The sequence below is a fragment of the Capsicum annuum genome, chromosome 4 (assembly GCF_002878395.1).
Source record: "Capsicum annuum cultivar UCD-10X-F1 chromosome 4, UCD10Xv1.1, whole genome shotgun sequence".
Taxonomy (NCBI): Eukaryota; Viridiplantae; Streptophyta; class Magnoliopsida; order Solanales; family Solanaceae; genus Capsicum; species Capsicum annuum.
The window spans coordinates 20,962,919-20,972,155 of record NC_061114.1 but is presented as its reverse complement, the minus strand read 5'-3'; the positions used below and the strand labels follow the sequence as shown (position 1 = coordinate 20,972,155).

At 33.9% G+C, this 9,237-nt stretch overlaps 1 pseudogene; it reads right to left on the bottom strand.

Moving 5' to 3' along the window:
- Window positions 1-1,601: 1,601 nt before the first annotated feature.
- LOC107869055 lies at window positions 1,602-8,538 on the bottom strand (annotated as a pseudogene).
- Between the last annotated feature and the right edge of the window lie 699 nt (window positions 8,539-9,237).

Below are 9,237 nucleotides of genomic sequence, written 5' to 3'. Positions count from 1 at the left end.
ACTATCCTTTTTACGTATGAATAGAACTGGTGCATCCCATGGGGAAATATTGGGCCTGATGAATCCCTTATCTAAGAGATCCTTCAATAGTTTTTTCAATTCTTTGAGTTTGGCTGGAGCCATTCTGTATGAAGGAATAGAGATAGGTTGTGTATCTGGAAGAAGGTCTATTCCAAAGTCAATTTCCTTTTCGTAAGGAACTCTAGGAAGATCTTTGAGGAACACATCTTGAAATCCCCTCACTACTGAAATAGACTTAAGATTAGGAGTTATAGAATTAGAGTCTTTGACTCGGACAAGATGATAAATACACCCCTTAGATATCATTCTTTTCGCTCTAAGGTACAAAACAAGCTGGCCCCTAAGCGATGTAGTAATACCTCTCCATTCAAGGACTGGTTTATTTGGAAACTAAAAATGAACTACTCTATTTCTACAATTAACTGAAGCATAGAATGAGTGAATCCAATCCACGCCGATAATGACGTCAAAATCTGTCATCTCTATCTCCACAAGATCAACTGAATTGACTTTTTGAGATATTGTGATCGGTCAGTTCCTATATACTTTTCTGGCTATAATGGAGACACCTACTGGGGTAGGCACTAAAAAAGGCGCTGCTGAGATTTCAGGACTGACTCCAAAGTTGATGTCTATATAAGGGGTTACAAAAGAAAGAAAAGCTCCAGGGTCTAATAAAGCATAAACATGTAAATGAAAGATATGAAATGTACCAGTAACCACAACAGGTGAGCTTTCCTGATCTTGTCGGGACTGAAGTGCATGAAATCTATTTGGATTCTAACCACTAGTGGTACGTACCCTGCTAAGACAGGCGGACGGCTAGAGCCGATGAATGATGGGACTGACCCTATTGGCATGAATACCTACCTTTCTAAGAAACTACCCAATACTACCAAATATTATATCCTGGTTTGCCATACCTAAAGCATACATTACTACCATCTCTACACTCATCCTGAGGTTTCTACCACATTTCTTGCAAAGAGGATTTTACGACCACTGCTTACACTGCCTTGGGACTTAGAGCCTGGTGATCTATCCCTATTATCATTTTTGAATTTGGGTACTGGGGCACTAGTTGAAGATGGAGTTGGGACTGAAGATTTTTGATGGAACTGAGGACGATTACCATCTTTTGACTTTGGCTGAGTTAAATTAAAGCTACTTGTTATAGCCTTCTTGTTCTCTCTCTCCTTCTCCCTAATATTATGCTCCTCAATCTATTACACATGGACTATATGCCTAGATATGTTCATCTCACTAATTAACATTGCAGTCCTACACTCCTTGACCATACTATCAGATACCCTAGACACGAACTTGATCATCTTAGACCTACTATCACCCACCACATGAGGAACATATCTAGCTAGCTGAATAAACTTAAGGGAGTACTCCATCACACTCATGTTTCCCCACCTCAAGTTGATAAACTCTAACACCTTGGCTTCCCTCATCTCTAATGAAAAGAATCTATCTAAGAAGGATGTAGAAAACACTTCCCACTCTACAGGCCCTATATCTGTGCCTCTATCCCCTATCCCCCTATAGTGATTTTAACCAGGAATTCCCATGAATTGTAATTTTATACCATGCTTACATGAAATTGTTGTTGTTGTTAAACCCCTACACGTTTGAATAATGCTATTCGCTGATTTAAATCATAATTAGTGAAGTGTTGTTTAAATCATGCTATTACTACAAGCTTTTAAACTATTCCCTAAGTAATTGGCAGCAAGTTGTTTGAAGCCTCGAGGTGTGCAATATGCAATGTGAACGTGCATATCCATTCTGCCAGGTTGCTGTGGTCGAGGATTTCTATGTGATTTGTTGTGAAAATTATAATTCTTTAATCTCCACATCTAGACCATATCCATCAATACAATTCAATAAACCTTACGAGGTCACCTGCAATGAAAAAATATATTAGTAAGGTGAATTATTACACAAACACTAATACCAAATATAAATTTTCCCAATAATTGACGTAATTTGTTCAAGAAAATTATGTATCAATGGACGGTGAAATTATTGTTGTTCCATGTCAGTAAAATTTCAAAAAACTTTCGACTAATCTGTAGGCAAGAAATCATTATAACAATTTATTCCAACCCCTTCACCCTAATGTCATGTCAAAATACTGCACCCAAAAGAGCCCAACAGATCCTATCCAATTTATGGTAATTGATTAGTTATCCTAAAATTCGGAATAATCGATCAAAACCTATTGTCTTCCACTTCACTATGCCTGACTACAAATTTAGTAGGCGGAAACTTGAAATAAAGAATAAGAGGACAACGGAAGATTTAACATGATTCAGATCCTAATGATCCTACATTCACCAGAGAACAACTGCCTTTATATTAACAAAGAAAGGGGAGAGATCTCAATTACACCAAAGAGAATTGATATCTTAACTCTCTACTCTGATGATGGATTACCTATGAGCTTTTGAAATGATATTATAATGAAGAATAACCATCCTTTTATTAATTGGCAAAACTTGGGCTCCAAGCACAAAATAAGAAAAGAAAAAATAAATTACAAAATTTATCCTCCAAATTTTTTTTCTTTCTCTCGAAGTTCTTTCCTAGCTAAGTAAACTGGCACATGAGATTTTTTTCTACATGGGTTTTACCCCCATAAAAATAAACCAAACCTATTCTTTCAATCTCCACCTTGCTTTGCATTCCGCGCATGCAAATGACAACTCTGGCCAAAACTAAGCTTACTGACAAAGCCCGTGGTAAGAAATAAGAAGAAACAAACCTTTTTTTAACATAGTAGCTCCACCTAGAAACTGTACTCTCATAGTTGCATGAGTTGATCCGTACTCCATCCATGTTCTTACAGTTTGCAAACTTGGAAAACGGGACTATCTTTGTCAACATGTATGTAGCATTATTGTCTGTGATAACCTTCACAACCTTGATAGTTCCCTCTTCAACAACATCTCAAATGAAATAGAATCTAATATCAGTGTGTTTGGTGCACTCATGTAATCTTTGATTTTTAATTAAATTAATAGCATTTTGACTTTCACATCTTAGAGTTGATTTCAAGTGAACTAAACTCAATTCTACCACTAACCTTTCAACCAAAGGGCTCTTTTACTACCTTCATTATTGTAATATATTTTGCCTCTATTATAGAATAAGTGACAATTGACTGTAAAGTTGATTTCCAACTAACGACACTGCGAATGAGAGTAAAGATGTATCCAATTATGGACCTCCATAATTGCTTTCAAAAGATGAACCTATTTAATGATGATAGTACTTTGAATATCACATCTTAGAGTTGATTCCAACTGAAGCAAACTCAATTTTTCCATCAAACCTTTCAACCATATATCTTCTTTTACTACCTTCGTTGTTTTCATATATTCTTCATCTATTGTAGACAAAGCTATAATAGACAATAAATTCAATTTCCAACTAACAGTACTGCAAACGAGAGTAAAGATGTATCCAATTATGGACCTTCTTCTGACAAGATCCCCTGCATAGTGAGAATCCACATAACCGAGAACTTGAATACCTTCAATGCTTTTTCAAAAGGTTAGGCCAACTTCAGAAGTTAATTTAAGATATCTCAATACCTATTTTACAGCTTTCCAATGCCTTTTTCCCATGTTGGACATGTAACTGCTTACCATACTTATAGATTGAGCAATATCTGAGTGTGTACATAAAAAAGCATACATGATGACAATAGTTGTTCTAGCATAAGAAACTTTTAAACATATGCTCTAACTCATCCTCAGACTAAGGCATTTGTAACTCTAAAAAGTTTAAAATGAGGAGCTAACAGTATACTTACAGGCTTGCTCCTATGCATATTGAATCTCCCAATAACCTTTTTAATTTAACTTTTCCTAGAAAAATGTATGATACTGTCTTCTCTTAAAATATCCATTCCAAGGATTTTCCTTGCATCTCCCAAATCCTTCATGTCAAATTCCTTGCTTAATAGTTTATTTTAGATATCTTCATGTAATACACACAACTATCAAATACTCTCCTTGAGAATCCATATGTAGTCATAAATGCATCAAACTTCTTGTTCCACTATCTAGGGGGTTTCATTAAACCATACAATGACTTCTTCAGTTAGCATACATGATATTCTTTTCCCTTAACTAGGAAATCTTCAAGTTGATCCATATAGATTGTTTTTTCTAGATCGCACATAAGAAAATAGTTTTGACATCAAATTGTTAAAACTTTAAGTCAAATTGGTCAACCAACACTAATAGCATGCGAATTGATCTATGTTTATGACTGGAGAAAGATCACATTGTAGGTAATTTCATTCTTTTGGATGAATTTTTCTAATCTCTCCTTGAACCTAGAATCTTCAACTTTTTGAATTCCCTCTTTATTTCTATAGATCCATTTGCATCCAACTGTTCTCTTCCCCTTGGCCTTTCAACTAAGACTCATCTTTGATTCTTGTGAAAAAACTCTATATCTTTCGTAATGGTTAACCACCATTGTGCTATATCATTGTAAAATATTGCTTCACTAAATAAGGAGGGCTCAAGATTCTTAATCTCTACTTTTCCAGTTATAAACACATATACAATTAGATTTGCTTACTCTATAAGGCTTTTCAATTTCCATATATGCCTTTTGTCCCTTCCTTTCATAAATATGGATGGTTCATTGACAACAAGGTCTTCAAGTTCTACATCTATTGACTCATTTACTTGAGTCTCTTGATCCTTCTCCTTGTTAAGCTTCACCAGAAGATCCACCTACTCATTTTTCTCATTTCTAATAACTCTATAGAAATTTTACAAAAATCAAGTATAGAGGATTCATCAAAGGTAACACTTCTACTAACTACAAATTTGATAACGACAAATAAAAAAGTTTGTATCCTTATTCTCCATCCACATACCTTATGAAAATGGCTTTTATAGATGTTGGTTCAAGATTTCCATCATTGGCATGATATAAGCTGGACATCCACATACCTGTAAGTATGAATAGTTGGAGGGTTCACCCACTATACTTCGTTTGGAGTCTTAAAGTCAATCACTGATGTTGGAGATCATTTGACAATATGAGAAATAGTGTGAACTGCTTTAACCCAAAACACTTTGGACATTTTGGCTTGTTGCAGCATACAACAAGCCTTTTCAAGAAGTGTTTTGTTCTTTCTCTTGACAAATCCACTTGGTTATGGTGTGTTACTGATCATCTTATATCTTGAGATCCTATGAACCTTTCAAAAATCATTAAAATTTTCACTGCAAAACTCTAAGCCATTGTCTATGCAAAGATATTTAATTTTAGCTCTTTTTGATTTTCACCCAATATCTTCCATGCTTTAAATGCATCAAAAATATCACTTTTCTCCCTCAAGAAATGCACCCAAACCTTTCATGAAAAATCATCAATGAATGTGAGAAACTACCTCTTTCCACCCTTAGATGGAACTTTAGAGGATCCCATAAATATGAATGGATGTAAACTAGCATCCTTATCTTCTTGTACTCTCCAGTGCTGAAGCTGACCTTCCTTAGATTCCCTAGGATGTATTGATCACAAATTTCAAGTGCACTAATATTATAATATTTAAAAGGTTTTGGTTGATTAGAATCTTCAATCCTCATGCGATCATATGACCTAATTTCATGTTCTATGATCTTTCATTATTTGATCACAACACTATAGATGCATTAGCAAAGCCAACAATAGTGCTTATTTCTAGTGTGTACAGGCCATCTTTCTGCTTGGCCTTCAGCATGACCAAAGAACCTTTAGTCACCTTTATAATTCCTCCTTCGCTCATGTACTTATAGCCTTGTTTATGTTGAGTGCCCTGAGAAATCAAATTCTTCGTTAGATCAAAAACATGATGAACTTCTGTAATAGTCCTCATGATTCCATTAAGGAAGAGAACCCAAACTGAGCCAATGCCAACTATTTTACAAGTTACATTATTGACCATTACTACTGTTCCTCCACTTTCTCATAGTTATTGAACCAATCTCTTTGAAATGTCATATGCAGAGTACAACTAGTGTCTAGCATTCATTTTTTTCTATAGACTCCACTATTGAATGATGTTATAAGTAAATATTCATTATCTAAATTATATATCTATTCAACAATGGATTCACTTACCTTTTCCTTGGACATCGGGCAATTTCATTTGAAGTGTCCATTCTTATGGAATTCTATTTGTTTACACGAGACTTTGGTATGTGCTTTTATTTTCTCTTTCCCATATAACTAGTACTACCTCTCAAATAGAGCCCACTAACTTCATTATTATTGTGTCTTTCAAAATGCCTTCTCACACACAAGAGTTTAGTAATATCTGTATTTGCTTAAAAGTTATAGGCTCCTTACAAGACATCATTGAATTCTCAATATCACTATATTTTGGAGTCAATAAAAATAGCAATGCACATGCTAGTGACTCCTCAATCTATTCAATTCCAGTAGTCTGTATGTCTATGACAAATTTTTTGAATGCATCTAGATGGTCTTGCAACAAAGTACCTGACTTCATCTTAAATGTGTAAAGATATCTTTGTAATAACATCCTTGTTGTCATAAATCAATCCTGGTCAGTAGTTTTAGTTGTGGTCACACCAACCTTTTAGTTCTTATCACTCTGAGTTTCAATCTATATGATCGCCATAAAGACCTTGCAGCTTGTCCTATAATTGTTTAGCCGACTCATCTGTACCTATGCTCACTTCACAGAGCATATTAGATGGAAAGAGACAATTGGATGACACTTAATACATCACCTTCAATCTTCTATTTGTCAAAATTTGATATACCATTGGGTACTTTCCGTCAATAGCATATATTGAATATTCCCTCAACAGTAACTCCATCATCTGGATCTTCAAGATATTAAAGTTATTGCACCACTAAATCTATCAATGAAAACTTTAGTGAACTCATCGCTACTTGTTCTTTCTTTTGTACTACGGAGAGTATTTGTAAATACAGAAAATCAAAGTAATTCTTTTCTGATATTGATGTTTAGACTATGTTACAATCACAGAATATACTTAGATAGAGCATTGGCTTTGATACCAATTGTTAGCAAAAAGATGAAATAAAGAACAAGAAAAAGAAACAAGATTTTGTGGTTCGAATTGAACAATACTTAACTTGGTTCGAATCAAAATGAACCTACATCCCCCAGAGAACAACTGTCTATATATTAACAAAGAAAAGGCAGAGACCTCAATTATAACTGAGAGAATTGATATCTCAACTCTCTACTCTAGCAATGGATTACCTATGAATTTTTGGAATCATATTACAATGAAGAATGACCATTCTTTTATAGATGGTCAAACGTGGGCTCTAAGCACAAATTAAGAAATGGAAAAATAAATACAAAATTTGTGGCTAAATTTATCTTCCATAAATTTTTACTTGCTCTCTAAGTTCATTTCTTAACCAAGTAAATTAACACATGAAATTTTCTTCCATGTGAGTTTAACCACACAAAATAAACTAAACAAACTCTTTCAAATTTCATTCTCTCCCGTAAACTAAAATACAACTTGGTGAACAATTTTTTAAATCCACTTCACTATGCCTCAACTTTTTACTGTCTAAATAAACATTTTATATTTAAACATTTAGTATTAGTGTGAGTTCATACCTAGTAGATAGTAAAGATAGGAAATAGAAAATAAAAAACTAATTTACCTTGTTTCTGGCTGATGAAAACCATTTGAATGAACAATAACAACTTGATTAAAAAAATTATCCTGCAAGTCAATGGTACAATCAGCCAAATTATCTTGCAAGTAAATGGTACAATCAATGTCCTCAACCACCAAAATTCACTTATTGGTTGTGGCAATCAACGAATTCCTTAAATTCGAATTCCTCCATAGTGCAGTCAACACTAAATCATATATATCAAGTTCAAATAAGTCACCATCATGGAAATCAAACTAGATTTTCCTGGAGGACCAAACAATAAATACCCTCTTTTCTATGTCTTGCCAACTTTCCTCGCCATGAATCTGTCCAGATCCTTTAAGATCATATCTTTCTAGTTTTATTGGATCGCAATTGTCTCAAAAGAGGTAGGATAATTAAGATTCACCAGCTTCCTTATGTCATGTAAATTGTACATGTTTTCATAATCCACAGTGTGAGTCTTGATCATCTTATTTTTGTATTTTTGCAATTTTTCTTCTTTCATGATGTATGGAAAGAAAGAATTAAGAACATAGTCCTTGTTTTTCTAGTGAAATGTGAACTCAAAAGAACTGATTTCAAATTTCAAAGTGAAATTCATGTCTCTAGGGTTGTAGAAGTGTTTAGGATTTGTTTCTCTACAGAGAAATATCCACTTCAATGTATGTCCATTATAAATATTTGTCTCTTGTTGGAATACGAAATTATCTTTCAAATCAAAATGTGAATTTTAAAGAAAGTGATTTTCACTTTTCTAATGGTGGACTATTAGTGGCATATGTCTAATATAGAGACCCTAACCCTATTATAATTACACATAGTTTCTTTATCTTTAATATAGCTTAGTTATCATTAAATTAGAAGTTATATCAGCATATTTACACATATTTTATGATCCTTCTTACGCACATTTAACTCTATGCACTAAGTTGACTGTCTCGCTATTTCTTGTCTATTAAGTCCTTAGTTTTGATTATTGACAAATGGTATGTTGGAACCTGGTTCCTTATGAATATGTGATGACAAAGCTGTAACTAATTAGGATTTTTGATGATTTAAAAATGGTATGTTTGGACCTAGTTCCTTATGAATATGTGATGACGAAGCTGTAACTACTTTGGGTCCTGGTTAGCCGCATAAGTACAAGGTAGGTGGCAAAAGCTACTGCATTTTTTGTCCTCAGCATTGAAATACGCCCTAGATTTTCTTGTCTTTTATATATTTCTCATCTTTCTCAACAAGAAAATTCAAGCTTCCATATGCTCAAAAAAATTATCTCTCTTGAAGATCTTGAATCAAAGCCTCTTTAGCCACAGGAACTGATGGCTCACAAGATATATTTAATATTCTTGTTGTAAATGAGTCTTTGTATTGTGATTAAAATGTTTCCTTCTTTGTTGTCTATTATTAGTAGATGTTTGTTGTAAGTTCCCAAACTCATTGTTATCATCTAGAGTTAGGTGATTTTGAAGCTAGAGTTAGCTTGTTATCTCAATTAGAGTTAGCTGGGATGTTATA